The sequence below is a fragment of the Monodon monoceros genome, unplaced genomic scaffold (genome assembly GCF_005190385.1).
Source record: "Monodon monoceros isolate NGI ecotype Baffin Bay Population unplaced genomic scaffold, NGI_Narwhal_1 Super_Scaffold_20, whole genome shotgun sequence".
Lineage (NCBI taxonomy): Eukaryota > Metazoa > Chordata > Mammalia > Artiodactyla > Monodontidae > Monodon > Monodon monoceros.
In genome coordinates, this window is record NW_021703777.1 from 26,046,708 (window position 1) to 26,069,479 (window position 22,772).

General features: G+C 39.5%; 1 protein-coding gene and 1 pseudogene across 1 annotated transcript in view; one reads left to right on the forward strand and one right to left on the reverse strand.

The window, feature by feature from the left end:
* Positions 1–22,772, reverse strand: part of TTC29 (tetratricopeptide repeat domain 29) — a 357,551-nt gene that overhangs the window by 238,278 nt on the left and 96,501 nt on the right. Inside the window, exons 2-4 of the mRNA XM_029234687.1 lie at positions 14,030–14,164; positions 13,142–13,220; positions 11,370–11,496 (exon numbers count right to left, since the gene is read on the reverse strand). The gene's annotated coding sequence lies outside the window, so the exon portion shown is untranslated. The remainder of the gene's footprint in view (positions 1–11,369; positions 11,497–13,141; positions 13,221–14,029; positions 14,165–22,772) is intronic.
* Positions 967–1,780, forward strand: LOC114902361 (annotated as a pseudogene).

Here is a 22,772-nt window from a genome sequence, read left to right on the forward strand (position 1 = left end):
CTCCTCTGGAAAGTAGCAGAGATGCCTGAGAGAAACCATGAGTGAGGATAGAAAAGAAGAAAGAAAAAAGAACAGAAGGAGAGGGCAAGAAATCAGTGCAGGGAGCAGCGGCAGAAGAGAAGGGGCAGATCAGGCCAAAGGGAAATGAGAGAACAAAAGAGAGAGCTGCAAAGTAAGAGGAAGAAAGGGAGGAAATGCAACGGAAAAGCTGAGCGCAGGAGAATGAGCACAGCAAGAAGGTGGTGAAACGCAGAGGATCCCACCAGACTGCCCAGCAGGGACGGGTGGGCAAAGAGAAAGAGACAGGAGGCAAATGCATAAAGATGCGAGGCGCCACTGTCAGTGACCTACTTAAGGAAGGCTTGGCGGTCTAAATAAAATGCACGTTGTTCGTTTATAATTCGGATGGTCTAAGCTATTTATGATACATCTGGGTGTTCCATTTAATCTTATTAAGTTACAGTTATAATTTTATTCATTACACGAAACCCATTATTTTCCATGTATCGTGTATTGAGGGTCCCTTATCAAGGGGTAGAAGTGATATCACTTCACTTAAAATCTATTATTCAGATATGGATTAATCTTACATTGTTGGAATCTTCCTGGTGGTGTCCGGCTGTGCTAAGCACTGTTTGTGATGAAATAAGTATGGATGTACCATTTTACAGAAAGAGGAGCCATTATTACCCAGGAAATGACCTGGCTTAAATGCTTTGGCTTAATTAGCTGTGAAAAAGGACATAGCCCAGGTCAAGTTTGCAGAAAAGCCAGTTCACATATGTACAGGCTTCTCTCTCCAACCTCACCACCCCAGCCTCGTTCGACTCACCATCATCTCTCTCTGACTTGAAATGTTGTGAGAGTCTCTTAGCCCCTTTCCACCTTTGATCTCTCCAGTTACCCACAATACATCCAAAGTGAACCTTTAAAAATATTGTACCTCAGCCTGTATGTAAATTTTCAATGGTTTCCACTGCGCAAGGGATAAACCTAAGCTCCCATAAGGACTTACACAATCTTGCCCCTGTGTATCCCATCTTTATGTTCAACTCTGCTCATCTTCCTTTTTCCCCTCAGATGTGCCACCCTCTTCTTCATCCCAGAGCCTTCACATATGTTCTGTCCTAAGACTGGAACACTCTTCCCCATTCTCCATCTGGCTAACCACCCCTCATGCTTCCTGTCTCAGCATTAATACTGTTTTCCTCAGAGAAGCTTTGCCTGACCGCCCCAGCCTAGGCCAGGTCATTCTATTACACGTGCTCCTGGCATATTTTGCTTCTTCTATATACCAAGTCACATACTTTAATACTTATTTGTGTACTTATTTGTGCTGTCTGTGACCCCCAGTTGGTTGTAAGTCTTATGAAAGTCAAGTCCGGTGTATCTTACCCATCATTCTTTCCCTAGTGTCCGCCATAGTTCCTATCACATGACAAGCACTAAATAGACTGGGTGAAGGAACAAATGAGATCTGCATTTCCAACAACCCAGATTTGTTTCCATCCCAAGGTGTCTGCCTCAGGTAGAGCACATACAATGCTTTCAATGCATTCATTTGCTGAGAGGAGAGAGAGGATCCCTTCTGCATCCCCAGGTAGAATTGTTCTGGATAGGCTCCAGATCGCAGCACCACGGTAGGGATGGAAGTAGCAAGCTTGCAAACCTTCTACGTGCAGAGCGGTGCCAGCCATTGTCCTCCCATGAAAACAATGTGATGCTCAGTATTCACAACCTTTTCAGCCACTGTAAGCAGAAGAGTTGCGGTGCTTTTTAGTTAAGGTGGAGTCTGGCTGAAGGACAGAATGTAGTTGGAAGAAAGAGAAGAATGACTAGTACTTTGTATGAAATAAAGGAGACAATATCTTTGGTCCTCTACTTACTTGACACCACTTTCTTTGCAGCAAGTCTCTTATTATCCTCCCCTGATGTGCAACTGCACAGCTTCTTCACACTGGTCACCAGGCCCTCATGCTTTATTCTGAAACAACGACATCCAAAATCTGTGCTTCTAACCTAAGTGTCCACCAAAAGATGAATGGATAAAGAAGATGTGGTACATGTATACAATGGAATATTACTCGGCCGTAAAGAAAGAATGAAATCATGCCATTTGCAGGAACATGGATGGTCCTAGAGATGATCACACTAAGTGAAGTAAGTCAGAGAAAGACAGATATCATATGATAGCACTTACATGTGGAATCTAAAAAAAATGATACAAATGGACTTATTTACAAAACAGAAATAGACCCGCAGACATAGAAAACAAACTTACGGTTATGAAAGGGAGAAGCGGGGAGGGATACATTAGGAGTTTGGGATTAACAGATACAAACTACGATATATAAAATAGATCACCAACAAGGACCTACTGCATAGCACAGAGAACTCTACTCAATATTTTTTAATAACCTGTAGGGAAAAGAATCTGAAAAAGGATACACATATATATATATATATATATATATATATGTATAACTGAATCACCTTGCTGTACACCTGAAACAAATACAACATCGTAAATCGACTACACTTCAATTTTTAAAAAAAATCTGTGCTTCTCGGTGCGATGACTGGTTTCTAACATCCCAGGATCCTCAAGGACTTTTGACCAAATGTTGCCAGTTGGGTTGGGACAGTCTCCAGCAGGGCCAGATTCAATCTAATGCAGTTTCCAGTTGTGTTCCTATGTCCCCAAATATTCTTTTAAAATTACTGACATCAGCTGACCTATTATGCATGCTTATCCCTTTCTGGTGTTGACGGGGAGTAGGGTAGACAGTGCACTGCTAACTCCAACATAAGTGATCAGATAAAACTGTTAGGATTCGGTGATTCTCTTCTGACAGCCAAACCTGCTTGTAGCTTTCAGAATTCACGCCCACTGATGGCATTAAACACTGAGAGCCTCTCATCACAAAAGGACACCATGCACACAATTATCTTTCCAATGGTTAGATCAGTCCATGTCAATGTCATGTTTAATATTTAAACCTACTCTACTGTCATTTGTATCTGTTTACTCAGTGACCATCTGCAGAACCAATACGAATAAAAAACGGAGCTTGTGGGGCAAAAAAAATATATTGAAAATCATTGAGGTGGACAGACTAGTGAGTCTACTCAAACACCTGTCTCTCCCCCTCCCACCATCTGTGCAATCACTTCACCTTCCAGCCTCACGACTCACCCCTGCAATTACCCTGTCAAGAGGAGAGTGCAGCTCAGGTGGATTTAATGTGGGTTTAATATGGTCTGTTGAGTTTAATGTTGATTTCCTTTGAGTAACTGTTTCTCTTCTTGCTGGAAATCTATGTCTGTGTGTCTTTGCTTAATTTGGATGATGATTCCATCTAAGGCAAGAGTCAGGTTCTGTGTTTTGTAAAGAGACTAGATCAAATTAGCAGAGGACAGGCCGTCCAGAGCTGTACGTGGAAAACAGCAGAATGATGCATAATTCACAGGTTATAGTGAAGCTAAAATGGAAGGTTAGTATTTTAATGCATTCTCAAGAATTCTTTCCCTCAAATTCTCCATATGAATATAACAATCGCCTATATATAGCTATAAAGGAGAGGGAAGGAGCTGATATGTAATCCAGATCTACTACATATCGTTAGGTGTGATGCTATAGAGTGTATATTCATTTTCTCATCTAAGAAAATACTTCTTCAAGGTGGGTATTTTAAGGCAAGGTACCCAAGGGGCTGAGAGTTGAAGTATCTTGGGATACAAGCCTAAATCTATTTGTTTCAAAGGTATGTGTTCTCTCCTCTAAGTGGTCTTATCGTTTACCTGGTGATAGTACATCATCTGATTGATTCAACCCTCTAAGGGTCTCACCTCACCACGTGTGATATATGATGCTATATCCCCCGTAGAAGGCAAAACAGTGATTAGAAAAAACTGGAAATTGTAAGAAATTGTCCTTACAACTACCTAGACATGACATCATTAGACCTCAAAGCAATTGGTTAGCCATAACTGCTCTCTTTCCATCCATTCAATTTTTTCACCAAAAACATATTGATTGCCAACTATCTGGGATAGATATTTGGGATAGAGTGATAAGCAAGATGGAAATGCCCTACAGAGGACAGCATAGCACAGATTGGCCTCTGGACTCTGAAGTGGTCTATGGCTCCATGCAGCCTGCCTCAGAGTATGAGAAACCAAGTACAAAGAGCTGCTGCTTCTTTGAAATAATTTATGAAATTTAAAGAAGGCAGCAGGATAGTAATGTTTTCTATTTAGTCAGGCTTAAAATATTTATTTTATCAGATAGACTTCAACCATGATATTTCATAAATATGAGACAAGTCATTAAAGGAAAAGTTTGTGGTTGATTTTCTGAATTCATCAACATGCTTACCCAATGGGTACTTTTATAGTTTGCAGAGGTATTGAGGAAAGGCAACACTGGCCTTCAATGACAACGTACAGCATCTCAGTACTGAACCAAGAAATTCCTATTTAAATAGTAAGGTACTTAGAATTATTCAGCAGCATGAACAAGTCAGAAGTCATTCCCAGAGGAAAATTTACCCCCTTCCCTGGTTTCTGAGCCACAAGTAGAGACTGGCATTCACTTATTCCTCATCTTAGTGAGGTCAATCAAAAACTCCATAAGATACATTGAGTATGTCACATCAATCTCTTTGCTGTTTGGATGAAATGAGCTTTGTGTTATTCTCAAATTAGACACTCATCATGTATAATTTGCCTCTTACATAGAACAGCTGCTGGCTTTTACAATGCTTTCAATCCAATGCTGAGTGCAGCCATTGTTGGTGTTACTGTGAGCATTATTTAGTCAGTTCTGTGATATATGCATCATTTGATTTGATGATAAAATACAGAAAAGCATTGTCTAGAGAAAAGCATGGTATGTTTATCTTCACCTAGAAAAATTAACTCTGAAGTAATTATACTAAAGGCATTAGGCTATTATACTGGAAAGCTATTTTACTTTTTTAATTAAAAATTATGTTAATATTAAATATTATTCTGTGGCCGTTTATGAAGGAGACAGCACAGTTTTCATCAGTATGTTCAAAGAGGCAACTGAATCACCAGAGTGTGTCTCATGGATAAACTGGGAATCAGGAAATCATGAATTTAAAACTTTGCTAACACACTCCCTACTTTTGCCATCTATAAAACTGAGTGGGGAGATCATTGACAAGCGTTTACATGAAGCACTTTAAGATGGAAATTGTTACCACATATATACAAAATGTAGTTCTCAGAGTACAGTTCTAAATTGAAACACCATAATGATTTGTATTTGCCACTAATTGGAGATCTCGTAGTATAATAGATTCTGTTGGTGTTAGTTTATGTATTTGAGAAGTGGGGAAGCTTGGGAGACATCTAATGTAATCATTACAAGCAGTAGTCTCTCTTTTTTTGAGTGTATGTATTTCTCAACTCTAATTGGAATCATTGTTTTATAAATAAGATAACTAAGGAAAGGGAAACCTACAAAGTCACAGTGAGTTAGAGAAGGATATATTACTACAACTCATCAGTTTATAAATTTTATTCTTAATCCCACCCAGCTAAAATGACAAGTATAAATTTAATAAATCATATTTTAGATGATAAAGGGTAATAAAAGCTGTGTCATAAGCACAATTATCATTTTTTAAATTATAAAGGTAAAATTTGGCTGAGGGGATATATTGAAATTTTCACTGCCAATGTGCACCATTCCTATTAAATTGGCTTTCATGGACTAGTCTACATGCTCTTTATGATATTGGAGCTGTGTATTTAGGAGTGATGTACTGTTTTGAGAGTTAGAGATTATCTATCTCTTCTATATGAATATTTGTACATATGTGTGGATATGTACACACACATATATACAAACACATGAAAAGAGTTCATTAAACAGAGTTCTTTTATAAATAGCCTTTGATTGAATTCAACTGCTTGTTCTGAGAATAACTGTTTGATTTAATTCAACTAGTTTTGTCAACTTAACTTGATTATGTAGATTCACTTTAAGATCTTTAATTTATTTACTCTGTTTCATGAGGCAAAACCTTGTAAAATTGAATAAGAAAACGACCATAAAGGACTCACTACATTTATTCTCTATATCTATAAAAAACATATAATTAATCATTAAAAAAACTAAATCATTTTTTTAAATAGCTAGCAAAAGTTATTCTAGAACCATAGGTCTTGGTCTTATTATAAGCATCAACTTTATAGATAACTTCCTTGTGACTTATTCCATTCATAGAAATGTATAAAATTCATATAAAAATATATAGAGAAAATATAAAAATATAAAGAGATTCATATAAAAATATATAGAGAAAAATTTCCCATCAAGAATCCTTACTCCAATCTAAGCAACGTAGGAAATTTTAGCTTGGAAGAAATCTCTAAATGCAATTTAGTGATTGGTATAATGTAGCCTACACTGAAATACATGGACTTAAGTAAATCTTTAAAAAGGAAGAAAAGAAAATCACATTAACGAATGTATTTAGAAGATCTCAAACATGATTTTTCCATACTTTCAAATGATATATTGAGATGGAAGGAAGGAAGGAAGGAGGGAGGGAGGAAAGAGAGAGAAAGAAAGAAAGGAAGAAAGAAAGAGAAAATGTATGAAGACTGGGAAAATGTAGTATTTGTATATTATGTTGATAGCAATGTACATGGGTGCTGCCATAGTCTGTTAAAAAATGCTGAGTTGGATGGCTAAAAAACGACTGGGAAGCATCTATTCAAAGTCATTGAAGAATCTGAAGAATTCATTAAAGAGTTCCCATTGAAGAAATTCAGAGAGGAAAAAAAAAGGCAGTCTGTCAGACATTATGTAAATGAAGCATAAATAATCTGTGTCAACATGACCGTGTGTTTCCAACTCTCTCTTCCATTTTGCTATGACATACGTCAAGGTTTTGTCACAGGGAACCACAAAGGAAAAAATCACTAAGTACAGGAAGGATTTTCAGCATTTGTGTCAATCAATCCATTGTAGGAGAGGTTTCAATCAATAAGTCATAGATGGGTAATCAGGAAGACATAACCACCAGGAAAATTGAGAGAGGAGCAGTGAGCCCATTAGGATCATGTTCATGAGTTCTAAGATTTGTGTGGAGAGTTATTATCTGATTTTCAACCAAGAACTGAAAACTGGTTCATCCACGTATTCAAAAAAATATAATTGAACACCTTCTGCATGCCTGCTATCATTGTATCTGTATGCCAGAAACCACTATAGATGCTAGAGGGGAAAAACCAAAATCATACTTGTGTTTTCTCAAACTGATATGTCTTAGGAAGGTAAATGAAAACGAGAACTACAAACGATGGCAAGTGTTATGAACTGAATGCGTGTCCTTCCCCCAAATTCATGTTAAAACCCTAACGTGCAGTGTGATGGTATTTGGAAGTGGGGCCTTTGGGAGGTGATTAGCATTACATGAGGTCATGAGGGAAGAACCCTCAGGATGGAATGAGTGTCCTTATAAGAAGAGATCAGAGAGCTTGCTCTCTGTCTGCCATGTGAGGATACAGCAAGACAGCAGCCAGGAGGAGGGTCCCCCCACCAAGAACCCAACCACGCTGGCACCCTGTGCTGGAGAACTTCCAGACTCCAGACCGAGAAATAAAGATCTGTTGTTTAATCCAACCAGTCTATAGCATTTTGTTATAGCGGCCCAAGCCGACTAAGAGAGCCAGAGAGGGTACTTTCAGGGGAGAAAGGGGTCGGGGGCGGGGGATTTCAGCAGTAAGATACACAGCTTAGAGATGGTCATTAAGGCCTTTATTTTTGGAAGGTTTATTTTTACCCCTAACAAAACAAACAAAAAAAGCAGTAATTGATTTACACTAAAGCAGACCAATAAGCTAGACAGGACTAAACCAGTGTGATTCATGTGTCTCTTAATGATGAAAGGTCTGGTGGAGAGAATCGGGCCTGCACTCTACTTCTGGCTTAGCCACTGTGCAGCTTAACACACGGCTTAAGTTTCCCAACCTTTCTGGGCCTTGGGAACCTCATCTGTATAGCAGGGGGCCAAAACCCTTCTAGATTCTCCCTATTATTACTCTGAATCCTGCAGGCACCCCAAATATGTGCTAGTGGTCTGGGATGACGATGTTTCTTTTGCGTTTTTGTTTTTGTTTTTGTTTTTGTTTTTTTTTTTGCGGTACGCGGGCCTCTCACTGTTGTGGCCTCTCCCGTTGCGGAGCACAGGCTCCGGACGCACAGGCTCAGCGGCCATGGCTCACGGACCCAGCCGCTCCGCGGCATGTGGGATCTTCCCGGACCGGGGCACGAACCCGCGTCCCCTGCATCGGCAGGCGGACTCTCAACCACTGCACCACCAGGGAAGCCCCTGGGATGAGGATGTTTGACTTAGCCCCACCAATGGCTCACCAAAAATCTATTTCCATTCCTAGAGAAAATAACTCATTACATGTTTCACCATGCCTGAATTATTAAATATGAAAGAGAGAACCCTTAGTTTTTCTTACAGATGTTAGTTAAGGAGAACCCAAACCCCAAAGTTTGCTAGGCTGTGCCTTATAATAGCTTCTAAGTTACTTGCTTTTTTTAAAAATAATTGTTTTTAAAAACTTGCTTTAGATTATATTCTCAGCTCTAACTATGAGCAGATATATTTTTAATAAAACAGTGTTCTGATATACATTTATGTTTTTCAAACTGGATGAAGACTCTCAAGCCCAAATTAAAAGAGAAAATTTTCCCTTTACTCCAAGTTTAATACAGGGCAGATTTTCCATGATCCAAGTCTTCAGATATTTGCTTGACTCAGGGAGACCTTTCTCAATTATTTGTCATTCCTGCTCAGATTCCGACAGATGTCTGAGATCAGATTCATTCTGAGTTAAGCCAAGCTTTTTAACTCGTCAAACGTGTTCTTCGTGGAAATAGGGTTGCCGTGCAGGGAGGAGTCGATGACACTCTTCAGATAAATGACACATATAATCATATTTACCATAAAAATATAATTATATCAACATGATACACATTTTGAGGTATATGATTACAGACACTGGAGTCTGAGCAAGAAACCTGAGATGCATTTTTCCCTGACTGTAAGCATATTTATATGCCTTTCTTTTTAAACCATCCCTTGGGTTTATCCTTTTAAAGCTTTCACCTTGTCCTGCTTATTTGCCTCTGAGATGATGTCCCTGGGGTCTGCAAACACTGGTCGTGTCTTCAAGGGCTGCAATGTCTGTAAGGATTCAGAGTTCAGTATCTTGGGGAGGAATAAATGTAGAAGCAGAAGTACTTGTCTGGAACTAAGACCTTCTTTAGGGATAATGAAAACCACCTAATGTATGTTATTAGCGTTTGGGTTTCAAAGCAGAATGCTTTTTAACTGCTTGCTTTCAAGTTTTCTCCCTCCTCATAGTTATAGCACTTGGTTAGAGCTTGGCTTCTTTCCTAAATAGAATTATTTGTATGCCCAGAATCACACCACGGAATCTCGTGCTTACAGAAAGACATTTTCAGGTCTCTCAGTTAACGAAGCATCCTTTCTTACCTCCCTTTGCACCCTCGGAATTTTAGAAGAGGGCCCATGAGTGCCTAAACCTAACAAAACCGTCAGAGCTCGCTCTCTCAGAGAATTCAAGAGGGTTTTTAAAAGATCATTATTTCTACAATGTTGTGTCAAAAATAATGATCTTTTAAAAACCTTCTTTAATTGTAAAGCAACTATACTCCAATAAAAATTAATTTAAAGAAAGAAGGTCATTATTTGTGTGTTTTCTCTTGCTTCTAGGACTTTGAAAATGCAGCTCTCTGCTCCACACCCTTCTTATAAAGTCTGTGTTCTAAGAAGGAACGACTCTCGCCCTTGCTGTGACTCTTTTCCTTGACTCCCACTTTCTTTCTTCCCTGTCATGCCTCAGGTTTCTTTCAACGGCAATCCCTTTTATTTCCAACCATATTTTGTAGGTCGCTGGGCTCGTTAAGTCCTGGCCTGCACTGGATTTTGCCAACCAACACTTGCTCCCGGCTCTTCCTCTCTGCCATCCGCCTGAACCCCCAGGAACAGTCAGGCTTCTTCTCCACCTCGGGCTGCTGCACAGTCTTCCTTCCCACGACTCCATCCTCAAGTTCACGGTCAGCATGGAACTTTTCAAGTAACTTCAAAAAACTCCTGGGCCTCATCTCTCTCCTCTCTCTCTCTCTCTCTCTCTCTCTCTCTCTCTCTCTCTCTCTCTCTCTCTCTCTCTCTCTCTCTCTCTCCTCCATAAGGGATGGTCGGAGCAGAACCAGTTCACATCTTTTAGACTTGAGATGGGCAGTAAAAGCCTTTGGATTTGCCTGCTGGAAGATTACCACTTCCTTGCAGTGGAGATCCTGTGCTCTTTGGAGAATCTCTAGTGGGGCTGTCACTCTCTGCCAGGTTCAGAGGGTTGTTTTTTTTTTTTTATTGTCTCTGTCAGTTAGCAGCCCAAGGTTACTGCCAGCTCTCTGTCAGGGCTTTGATTTTTGTCAGCTATGGCCAGGTCCTTTTAGTTACCTGCTATCTTTTCAGCTTTGTTCAGGCTGAGCTCTACTTGTCTACTAATTAGCTCTTTGGAGATTTCTCTTTAAAAACTCACTATCACAGAGGACAGGAACTGTTCAAAAGTTTTGTGCTTCATAGAAATTCCATATTCATCCATATCTCATACAGCCATAGTTTTGAAATTAAAAGTGGCAGGTCAGGCCAATTTAAGGTATAGAAGTAACATCGTCTCTAAAGAGAGACCTTCGGGTTCTTGATCAGGTATGGAGATGAGTGACAGGGAAAGGAAAGGGTTTACATCAAAAAAACACGGAGGGGTACAAATTAAAAAGAAACGATCACTCTGGATAACTTATTCACATGTTCTTTATCTTCTGGTGTGCAAATATTGTGCTAGCTGAATATAAAAGTAGCACAACTTTAGGGTACAAAAAAAAAACACACTGTAATAACATCAAGAGTGGTCTTACATCAAGGAGGGCCCTGAGGATGTCTTTGTTGTCAACTTCAGAAGAAAAGAGAGGAACAGAAGAGGAAACTGGCAGAAGGAATGGATGCCAAAGAGAACTCAAAGGATTAGGTCCGGGTGAAGTGATCGGTATTCGAAAACAGTCTGCCTGCTGGCTCTGATCTAAGGGAATAGGCTGGCAGCCAGGCCAGAGGGCATAGGAGCACAAACACACCTTCCGCACACTGCTTGAGGGTTGCCTCAGTGCCTTAGAAATTGTGTTAGCAATTAGAAAGGAAGCTCTGTGAGAGCAACAGGCAAAAGACTCTATTTCTAGGTAAAATTCTGCTTTTTACATAATTCCTAACCTGCTTGTCCCCTCCACACAAACATACCTTTTTTTCTTTTTTTCTTCTCTTTTGTTGGCTCCCTTCTTTGGCTAGGCTCCCGAGTACATTTTCCTTCTGCTAACTTAGTGCTGTTGTAAGTTGCACTTACATTGCATTTACACAATGTTAATGCCTGCAAGATGAAAGTAAAAACCTTTGAATATATTAATGCTGTAACACAGATGTCTTACTTTTTACTCTCTCTCTTTTTTTTTTAGCAAGTTGATGTGGCTAATAATGATGCAGACTGTGTTGGATGGATGTGCAGATGAAACAGGGGAATACAGATTAAATAAAAATTTCTTCAAAGCTTACATTTGCTTCATAATTTAACTTCTGGGCTTGTCTCAGTGGTAGTAGGTGTGACCAGGCACCATAACATTGTTCTAAAATATCTTGGCATCACAGAGCCACAATCATCCAAACAGCACTGCTGTACTTCTTCGAAGCCAGGGAGAAAAAAGAGATAGGGAAAATAAAGACTGTCAGCGGCTCCGTACAGAGAGACCTGACCCAGATGCTAATGATGGGGGAGCTGAGAGAAAGCAGGGACAGAGGTTCTGGGCTTAAGAAGTAATCTGCTTGTATACTGAACTTGGCTTTTTGTAGCTACATTCAAAGCATCAGAAACCTGATATTGAATGAGGTGTGTGCCAGAGGTGGTCACATACTCACTCTGGAAACGTCCATGGAATGACTTTGTCATTGAGCTCTTTTAAACAATGAATAAAAGGGGGTATTGATGACATAAGACCTTGGAGCAGGTGCAATTTCTCTTTCATGTATCTGTTCATTCAAGGAGCATTTGTCAACATGCCACTCTATGCCAGGGACCTCGCTAGGTCCCTAGGATATAACAAAACCCCTCCCCTCAAGGAACTCATAGTCTAGTGGAGAAGACACGTGCAAGCAGAAAACCAATAATATCATCTTTTAAAGGAATGAAGCAGTGCTGTGGGTTCTCCCAGGAGGGAATGGCTCTGTCTGCCAGACCACATGGGGCAAGATTACATCTGAGTTCTGCACCTTTAAGGCATGAGGAGAAACATACCAGCTGGACAGACATGATGGAGAAGCATGTGTTGAGGCCTGGAGTCATGGATGAGCAGAGCTTTGGGGAGTGATCAGGACGTCAGCATGGCAAGAGCTTAAGCTGTATTCAGTGGAAGGCCACGGTTGGGGGGCAGAATGACGGGCAATAAGATTAGGGTTTGAAGCAGCCTCTACAAGGCCTCTTTTTTTTTTTTTTTTTTGCGGTACACAGGCCTCTCACTGTTGTGGCCTCTCCAGTTGCGGAGCACAGGTTCCGGACGCGGAGGCTCAGCGGCCATGGCTCACAGGCCCAGCTGCTACGCAGCATGTGGGATCTTCCCGGACCGGGGCACGAACCCGTGTCCCCTGCATCAGCAGGCGGGCTCTCAACCACTGCGCCACCAGGGAAGCCCGTCATGGCCTCTTATGCTGAGCTACGGCATTCAGAATTTACACTACAGGCAACAGAAAGCCAACAGAAAGCTTGTGGCAAAGGGGAAGGGTGACACAATCTGACGTCCCTTCTATGATAAATGATAGTTGTAAGGAAGGGACGTGGCCCCTCTAGAAGAGACTGTTTAGGACGTCTGTGCAGTTCTCCAGACTGTGATGACAATAGTTAGCTGAAGAAAAAAGGCTGGATTCAAGAGACACTATTGAGAAACTTAGAGGAGCAGAATTGAGCTTCAGCTCAAAATTTTTGCCAGTAACCACATTGTCCCCCTGCCCCTCCAGGATGATCTTACAGTTATCTTGCAGTTCCAAGGTAACTTGCTCGGAAGCCCAGGCTCCTTTCCAGGTAAAATGCACTCAGCGCATAAGGGTCTAATAAGATACATGAAAAAAATCTTATTGGTCTTCCCTCTTACACCTTGAGCTTTGTGAACACAGACAGCAGCCATGCCTTATCCCCTTCGTTACCTCTGATGGCATCTAAATAGAACTTTGAAGAGAACACACATTTATGATGTTTTCCCAAATGAATGAATCAAAATGAGTGACAAAACTGGAGTGTAACACCCTCCTCCCCATCCAGATTGTAAAAAAGCATTGTGTTTGTTTAAAATAGTTGCTAGATTATAAAATTTATTTTAATTTTTTTATTTTGAGAGAAGGAAAGTGATCAATTTATTGTAAACAATAAAAAAGCTATGCTCTGGGGCTTTATTGAAATGAGTGCCCACCTCTTTGTAGAAATAAACTAAGTATAAACTAAGTTTTTAGGTAGTGACCTAGAATGCTGATTTCCCAGATTTCCAAGTGATGCACACACAGCAGGTCTATGTGGTTACATGGTAAACGTGCTTCAGGGAGTGACTGTCCAGGCCTGGGGTTTTTGGAGGTAGTGAGCTCCTGATGCTATAAGAGATCCATTGCCTTCTGCTGATGTTACTAAAGAAGCACTAGGTGAACACAGGTGACAGGGACAGTGGGTAGGTTGGGCACTGCACCAAGACACCCTGCCGAGGGGCAAGTGGCAACTAAAATCTAAGAGTTGTGTCCATCTTGAGGGTTTTTTTAAAAAATCAAGAGCTGGATGGGAGAATGGGATCCTGGACTCAAGGTAAAAGGACTAGAATGAATGGAAAAGCGTATTGCTGGGACCAGTTTCACAGACAATGCCCCAATCATACCTATCGCCAGTCTGCATCGTGTCCTTTCAAAATATCTTCGCCATTTCTTTTCTCAGTGGTTTTCGAGTTTCATTTCAACCGTGATGTTTACACCTTCTCTCTCACTCAGCTTGGCCGGTACAGCTTTAAAAGAACCTGAAAGGGAACAGGAGGACACAGTGTCTTTAAACACAACTGACACAGCCATCTGTCAGGCGCCGAGGGCATCTGGGAGAGATGCTCTCCATGCTCATCTGGCCAACTGGTCGACTGCGGGACCCTAATAATTACATTATCAAAGCCAGAGCATCGTCCACTGCATGAAACTTCAGACATTACTTATGAATGAAATGAGGTCAGAAGAGGTCAGAAAAGATGAGAGATGAGCTGGCCATGACAGCTGTCCAAGCTGCCCTTGAGATGCAACTCACAGCATCAGAGCTGGGGCTGCATCTTCTCTTGGAGAAGAGGTTCTGTCCACCAGATTCGCTGCTGCTGTGGTGTTTCAACCCTGGGGCAAGTCTCCCAGACAAAGCAACCCTCCTGGAAGAGGATGTAGGAAAAGCAAGCAAATACTGCTTTTAAAATATAAAAAGCATTAATCTCATGTTTGTGCTTGTCTAGTGAGCTTTAATGCCAGGCTCGAAGCTCCCCAAGAGCAGTTATTAGCATTGTGGCTAGTCCTTAAGCAACTCTCTGAATGAAAGCATGTATCAGGCATGAATGAACAGACAGCTTGATGACAGCAAAAAACAACACATACACCCTGGTGTAAAGAGTTGACGAGAGAGCTTTTTATGAACAGATGTGATGAACATTGTGGTACATGTTTCTTTTTGAATTATGGTTTTCTCAGGGTATATGCCTACTAGTGGGATTGCTAGGTCATATGGTAGTTCTATTTTTAGTTTTTTAAGGAACCTCCATACTGTTTTCCACAGTAGCTATATCAATTTACATTCCCACCAACAGTGCAAGAGGGTTCCCTTTTCTCCACATCCTCTCCAGCATTTATTGTTTGTAGATGTTTTTTAACATTTTTATTGTAGTATAATTGTTTTACAATGGTCTCTTAGTTTCTGCTTTATAACAAAGTGAATCAGCTATTTATATACATATATCCCCATATCTCCTCTGCCTTGCGTCTCCCTCTCACACTTCCTATCCCACTCCTCTAGGTGGTCACAAAGCACCGAGCTGATCTCCCTGTGCTATGCGGCTGCTTCCCACTAGCTATCTATTTTACATTTGGTAGTGTATATATGTCCATGACACTCTCTCACTTTGTCCCAGCTTCCCCTTCCCCTTCCCCGTGCCCTGAAGTCCATTCTCTATGTCTATATCTTTATTCCTGTTCTGCCCCTAGGTTCTTCAGAACCATTTTTTAAAATTCCGTGTATATGTGTTAGCATATGGTATTTGTTTTTCTCTTTCTGACTTACTTCACTCTGTATGACAGACTCTAGGTGCATCCACCTCACTACAAATAACTCAATTTAATTTCTTTTTACGGCTGAGTAATATTCCATTGTATTTATGTGCCACATCTTCTTTACCCATTCATCTGTTGATGGACACTTAGATTGCTTCCATGTCCTGGCTATTGTAAATAGAGCTGCAATGAACATTGTGGTACATGACTCTTTTTGAATTATGGTTTTCTCAGGGTATATGCCCAGCAGTGGGATTACTGGGTCGTATGGTAGTTCTACTTTTAGTTTTTTAAGGAACTTCCATACTGTTCTCCATAGTGGCTGTATCAATTTATATTCCCACCAACAGTGCACGAATGTTTTCTTTTCTCCACACCCTCTCCAGCATTTATTGTTTGTAGATTTTTTGATGATGGCCATTCTGACTGGTGTGAGATGATACCTCATTGTAGCTTTGATTTGCATTTCTCTAATGATTAGTGATATTGAGCAATCTTTCATGTGTTTGTTGGCAATCTGTATATCTTCTTTGGAGAAATGTCTATTTAGGTCTTCTGCCTGTTTTTGGATTGGGTTGTTTGTTTTTCTGATATTGAGCTGCATGAGATGCTTGTAAATTTTGGAGATTAATCCTTTGTCAGTTGCTTCATTTGAAAATATTTTCTCCCATTCTGAGGTTTGATTTTCATCTTGTTTATGTTTTCCTTTTTTGTGAAAAACCTTTTAAGTTTCATTAGGTGCCATTTGTTTATTTTTCTTTTTAATTCCATTTCTCTAAGAGGTAGGTCAAAAAGGATCTTGCTGTGATTTATGTCATAGAGTGTTATGCCTATGTTTTCCTCTAAGAGTTTTATAGTGTCTGACCTTACATGTAGGGCTTTAATCCATTTTGAGTTTATTTTTGTGTATGGTGTTAGGGAGTGTTCTAATTTCATTGTTTTACATGTAGCTGTCCAGTTATCCCAGCACCACTTATTGAAGAGGCTGTCTTTTCTCCATTGTATATTCTTGCCTCTTTTATCAAAAATAAGGTGACCACATGTGCGTGGGTTTAACTCTGGGCTTTCTATCCTGTTCTATTGACCTATATTTCTGTTTTTGTGCCAGTACCATACTGTCTTGATTACTGTAGCTTTGTAGTATAGTCTGAAGTCCGGGAGCCTGATTTCTCCAGCTCCATTTTTTTTTTCTCTCAAGATTGCTTTGGCTATTCGGGGTCTTTTGTGTTTCCATACAAAGTGTGAAGTTTTTGGTTCTCATTCTGTGAAAAATGCCATTGTTAGTTTTATAAGGATTGCATTGAATCTGTAGATAGCTTTGGGTAGTATAGTCATTTTCACAATGTTGATTCTTCCAATCCAAGAACATGGTATATCTCTCCATCTATTTGTATCATCTTTAATTTCTTTCATCAGGGTCTTATAGTTTTCTGCATACAGGCCTTTTGTCTCCTTAGGTAGGTTTATTCCTAGGTATTTTATTCTTTTTGTTGCAGTGGTAAATGGGACTGTTTCCTTAATTTCTCTTTCAGATTTTTTATCATAAGTGTATAGGAATGCAAGAGATTTCTGTGCATTAACTTTGTACCCTGCTACTTTACCAAATTTATTGATTAGCTCTAGTAGTTTTCTGGTAGCATCTTTAGGATTCTCTATGTATAGTATCAAGTCATCCGCAAACAGTGACAGCTTTACTTCTTGTTGTCCAATTTGGATTCCTTTTATTTATTTTTCTTCTCTGATTGCTGTGGCTAAAACTTCCAAAACTATGTTGAGTAAGTGGAAAACCTTGTCTTGTTCCTGCTCTCAGAGAAAAAAATTTTTCAGTTTTTCACCATTGAGAATGATATTGGCTGTGGGTTTGTCATATATGGCCTTTATTATGTTCAGGTAGGTTCCCTCTATGCCTACTTTCTGGAGGTTCTTTTTTATCATAAGTGGGTGTTGAATTTTGTCGAAAGCATTTTATGCATCTATTGAGATGATCATATGGTTTTTCTCCTTCAATTTGTTAATATGATTTATCACATTGATTGATTTGCGTATATTGAAGAATCCTTGGATTCCTGGGATAAACCCCACTTGATCACGGTGTATGATCCGTTTAATGTGCTGTTGGATTCTGTTTGCTAGTATTTTGTTGAGGACTTTTGCATCTGTGTTCATCAGTGAGATTGGCCTGTAGTTTTCCTTCTTTGTCTTGTTTTGGTGTCAGGATAATGGTGGCCACATAGAATGAGCTTGGGAGTGTTCTTCCCTCTGCTATATTTTGGAAGAGTTTGAGAAGGATAGATGTTACCTCTTCTCTAAATGTTTGATAGAATTTTCCTGTGAAGTCATCTGGTCCTGAGCTTTTATTTTTTGGAAGATTTTTAATCACAGTCTCAATTTCAGTGCTTGTGATTTGTCTGTTTATATTTTCTATTTCTTCCTAGTTCAGTCTCAGAACGTTGTGCTTTTCTAAGAATTTGTCCATTTCCTCCAGGTTGTCCATTTTATTGACATATAGTTGCTTGTTGTAATCTCTCATGATCCTTTGTATTTCTGCAGTGTCAGTTGTTACTTCTCCTTTTTCATTTCTAATTTTGTATTTGAGTCCTCTTCCTTTTTTTCTTGATGAGCCTGGCTAATGGATTATCAATTTTGTTTTTCTTCTCAAACAACCAGCTTTTAGTTTTATTGATCTTTGCTATCATTTCCTTTATTTCTTTTTATTTCTGATCTGATCTTTATGATTTCCTTCCTTCTGCTAACTTCGGGGTTTTTTTTTGTTTTTCTTTCTCTAATTGCTTTAGGTGTAAGGTTAGGTTGTTTATTTGAGGTGTTTGTTGTTTCTTGAGGTAGGATTGTATTGCTATAAACTTCCCTCTTAGAAATGCTTTTGCTTCATCCCATAGGTTTTGAGTCGTCGTGTTATCATTGTCATTTGTTTCTAGGTATTTTTTGATTTCTTTGATTTCTTCAGTGATCTCTTGGTTATTAAGTAGTGTATTGTTTAGCCTCCATGTTTTTGTATTTTTTACAGATTTTTTTTCCTTTAATTGATGTCTAGTCTCATAGCATTGTGTTTGGAAAAGTTACGTGATAAGATTCCAATTTTCTTAAATTTACCAATGCTTGATTTGTGACCCAAGATATGATCTATCCTGGAGAATGTTCCATGAGCACTTAAGGAGAAAGTGTATTCTGTTGTTTTTGGATGGAATGTCCTACAAATATCAATTAAGTGCACCTTGTTTAATGTATCATTTAAAGCTTGTGTTAACTTATTTATTTTCATTTTGGATGAACTGTCCATTGGTGAAAGTGGGGTGTTAAAGTCCCCTAGTTAAAGTCCCCTACTATGGTTGTGTTACTGTCGACTTCCCCTTTTATGGCTGTTAGCATTTGCCTTATGTATTGAGGTGCTCCTATGTTGGGTGCATAAATATTTACAATTGCTGTATCTTCTTCTTGGATTGATCCCTTGATCATTATATAGTGTCATTCTTTGTCTCTTGTAATAGTCTTTATTTTAAAGTCTATTTTTTCTGATATGAGAATTGCTACTCCAGCTTTCTTTTGATTTCCATTTGCATGGAATATCTTTTTCTATCCCTTCACTTTCTGTCTGTATGTGTCCCTAGGTCTGAAGTGGGTCTCTTGTAGCCAGCATATATATGGGTCTTGTTTTTGTATCCATTCAGCCAGTCTATGTCTTTTGGTGGGAGCATTTAATCCATTTACATTTAAGGTAATTATCGATATGTATGCTCCTATTACCATTTTCTTAATTGTTTTGGGTTTGTTATTGTAGGTCTTTTCCTTCTCTTGTGCTTCCTGCCTAGAGAAGTTCCTTTAGCATTTGTTGTAAAGCTGGTTTGGTGGTGCTGAATTCTCTTAGCTTTTGCTTATCTGTAAAGGTTTTAATTTCTCCATCAAATCTGAATGAGATCCTTGCTGGGTAGAGAAATCTTGGTTGCATGTTTTTCTCTTTCATCACTTTAAATATGTCTTGCCACTCCCCTCTGGCTTTCAGAGTTTCTGCTGAAGGATCCGCTGTTAACCTTATGGGGATTCCCTTGTGTGTTATTTGTTGTTTTTCCCTTGCTGCTTTAATATTTTTTCTCTGTATTTAATTTTTGATAGTTTGATTAATATGTGTCTTGGCATGTTTCTTCTTAGATTTATCATGTATGGGACTCTCTGTGCTTCCTGGACTTGACTATTTCCTTCCCCATATTAGGGAAGTTTTCAACTATAATCTCTTCAAATACTTTCTCATACCCTTACTTTTTCTCTTCTTCTTCTGGGACCCCTAAATTCGAATGTTGGTGTGTTTAATGTTGTCCCTGTGTTCTCTAAGACTGTTATTGTTCATTTGCTCTTTAGTTCTTTTAGGTCCTTGTTAAACGTTTCTTTTATTTTCTCCATTGTATTTCCAAGATTTTGGCTCATCTTTACTATCATTACTCTGAATTTTTTTTCAGGTTGACTGCGTATTTCCTCTTCATATGTTTGGTCTGCTGTGTTTTTACCTTGCTCCTTCATCTGCTGTGTGTTTCTCTGTCTTCTCATTTTGCTTAACTTACTGTGTTTGGGGTCTCCTTTTTGCAGGCTGCAGGTTCATAGTTCCTGTTGTTTTTGCTGTCTGCCCCCAGTGCCTAGGGTTGGTTCAGTGGGTGTGTAGGCTTCCTGGTGGACGGGACTAGTGCCTGTTTTCTGGTGGATGAGGCTGGATCTTGTCTCTCTGGTGGGCAGGACTGTGTCCCGTGGTGTGTTTTGGGGTGTCTGTGACCTCATTATGATTTTAGGCAGCCTCTCTGCTAATGGGTGAGGTTGTGTTCCTGTCTTGCTGGTTGTTTGGCATGGGGTGTCCAGCACTGTAGATTGCTGGATGTTGTGTGGAGCTGGGTCTTAGCATTGAGATGGAGATCTCTGGGAAAGCTTTCATTGTTTGATATTACGTGGAGCTGGGAGGTCTCTGCTGGACCAATGTCCTGAACTCGGCTCCTCCACCTCAGAGGCACAGGCCTGACATCTGGCCAGAGCACCAAGACCCTGTCAGCCACACAGAAGGCAAGGAAGAGGCCTCAGAAGAAACCAAACCTTGACCTTAGACTTCATCCTCCAGAACAGTGAAAAAATAAATTTCTGTTGTTTAAGCCACCCAATCTTCTGGTATTTTATTATGGCAATCCTAGAAGACTGGCAGAAGCACCTATGAGCCACCATCTCCGAGGGCTTCTCCCTGCCTTGGCCCCAGCCCAGTAGCCCCTTGACACCCAGAAAGTGGATCACAAAGCCCCAGATCTGCTCCAGCTGCTTGCAGGCACCTCAGAAGCCCCAGTGCTGAGTTGGAGCAGTTTGTAGATTCTTTGATCATGGCCATTCTGACCATTGTGAGCTGTTACCTCATTATGGTTTTGATTTGCATTTTAGTGATTAGTGACGTTGAGCATCCTTTCACGTGTTTCTTGGCAATCTGTATATCTTCTTTGGAGAATGTCTATTTAGGTCTTCTGCCCATTTTTGGATTGGGTTGTTTTTTTGATATTGAGATTTATGAGCCTCATATATTTTGGAGATAAAGGCTTTGTCAGTTGCTTCATTTGCAGGTATCTCTCCGATTCTGAGGGTTGTCTTTTTGTCTTGTTTATGGTTTCCTGTGTTGTGCAAAAGCTATTTACAATAGCAACCTAAGTGTCCATCGACAGATGAATGGATAAAGATGTGGCACATATATACAATGGAATATTACTTGGCCATAAATAGAAATGAAATTGAGTGATTTGTAGTGAGGTGGATGTACCTAGAGTCTGTCACACAGAGTGATGTATGTCAGAAAGAGAAAAACAAATACCATATGCTAACACATATATACAGAATCTAAAAAAATAAATTGTTCTGATGAATCTAGGGGCAGGACAGGAATAAAGATGCAGACGCAGAGGATGGACTTGAGGACACAGAGAGGGGGAAGGGGAAGCTGGGATGAAATGAGAGAGTAGCATTTACATATATACACTACCAAATGTAAAATAGATAAGTAGTGGAAAGCAGCTGCACAGGGAGATCAGCTCAGTGCTTTGTGATGACCTAGAGGGGTGGGATAGGGAGGGTAGCATGGAGGTGCCAGAGGGAGGGGATATGGGGATATATGTATATGTATAGCTGATTCACTTTGTTATACAGCAGAAACTAGCACAACATTGTAAAGCTATTATACTCCAATAAAGATGTTAAAAAGAAGAACAGGTGTCATGGATGAAAAAACATTTTAAGTCTATTTCTTTGGTTGTACAGTCAAATAAAAAGATCTTCTCCTGTGAGTGATAGTTCACTGTTGTTTACCTAATTTTCTGGAGTAGAAATATGAAGTTAGAAGTTCACTTGGAGAATTACAACAGGATTTACTCTATCTTATATATGAAGACACAAACAAAACCTTAAAACAAAATAATTTCAGTCTTTTATTAATGGCCCCTTACCTAGGGCCAGAAATATTAATAAAAGGAATAGATCTAGATACTTAAATTTATCATAAAATTTCTAGTTTCTTGCACAAGAAAATGACATACTGAATTGAGAACTGGTCACTTCATTAAGTGTTGCAAAGCACCTTTTCAATTTTACCTGAATGCTGTCCCAATTATAGCCACCACTTAGAAAGAAATACAAATATAATACACACATTCTTTGTGAAAAATATTAATTAATATTAACCTCAAGGAGCTAAAGGTTAAAAAGAGCAGAGTTCCCATTTCCAAGTGTAATAAATCAGTCCAATTTTGAGTCAAGGCTGTAAAAATATGTCTAGAGCTTTCTACTGTAAACACAGTGAGATTAAGAATTTTTCTTTCTGAAGAAGCAAAAAATGCATTTCTAAACTGCAAGCCCTTCTAGCACATTGCTCAATGCCAAATGCAGCTTCCTTCTGTTGTGCTTTATGTTAATGCTTTCTTTTCACAGATGAAAGTTTCATTTTTTATTTTTTGAAAGTTTCATTTTTTTTAAAAAAAGGATACAGGAATATGTAGATAGTATTGGAGCGATGGCTGAGAGGAATAACAATAGTATGTGGTCTGGGAATTCTCTTCTATGTCACAATCTCTTCCCCTCCTGTGAGTGTAGCAAAATAATTGGCCAACATAATTAAATATGAATCCACATAACTTCAGACTCTGACCGTGGGATCAGTCCTTTGATAGGCTAAAACAGGTGCTTCAAAAAAAAAAAAAAAAAAACAGGTGCTTCATCCAGCCCTGTACTCCGAAAGCAAATTGGAAAACCTGTACTTCCTTTGATTCGTGAAAAGATGCATCTGCTGTAAATAAGAAGCACCTACTTGAC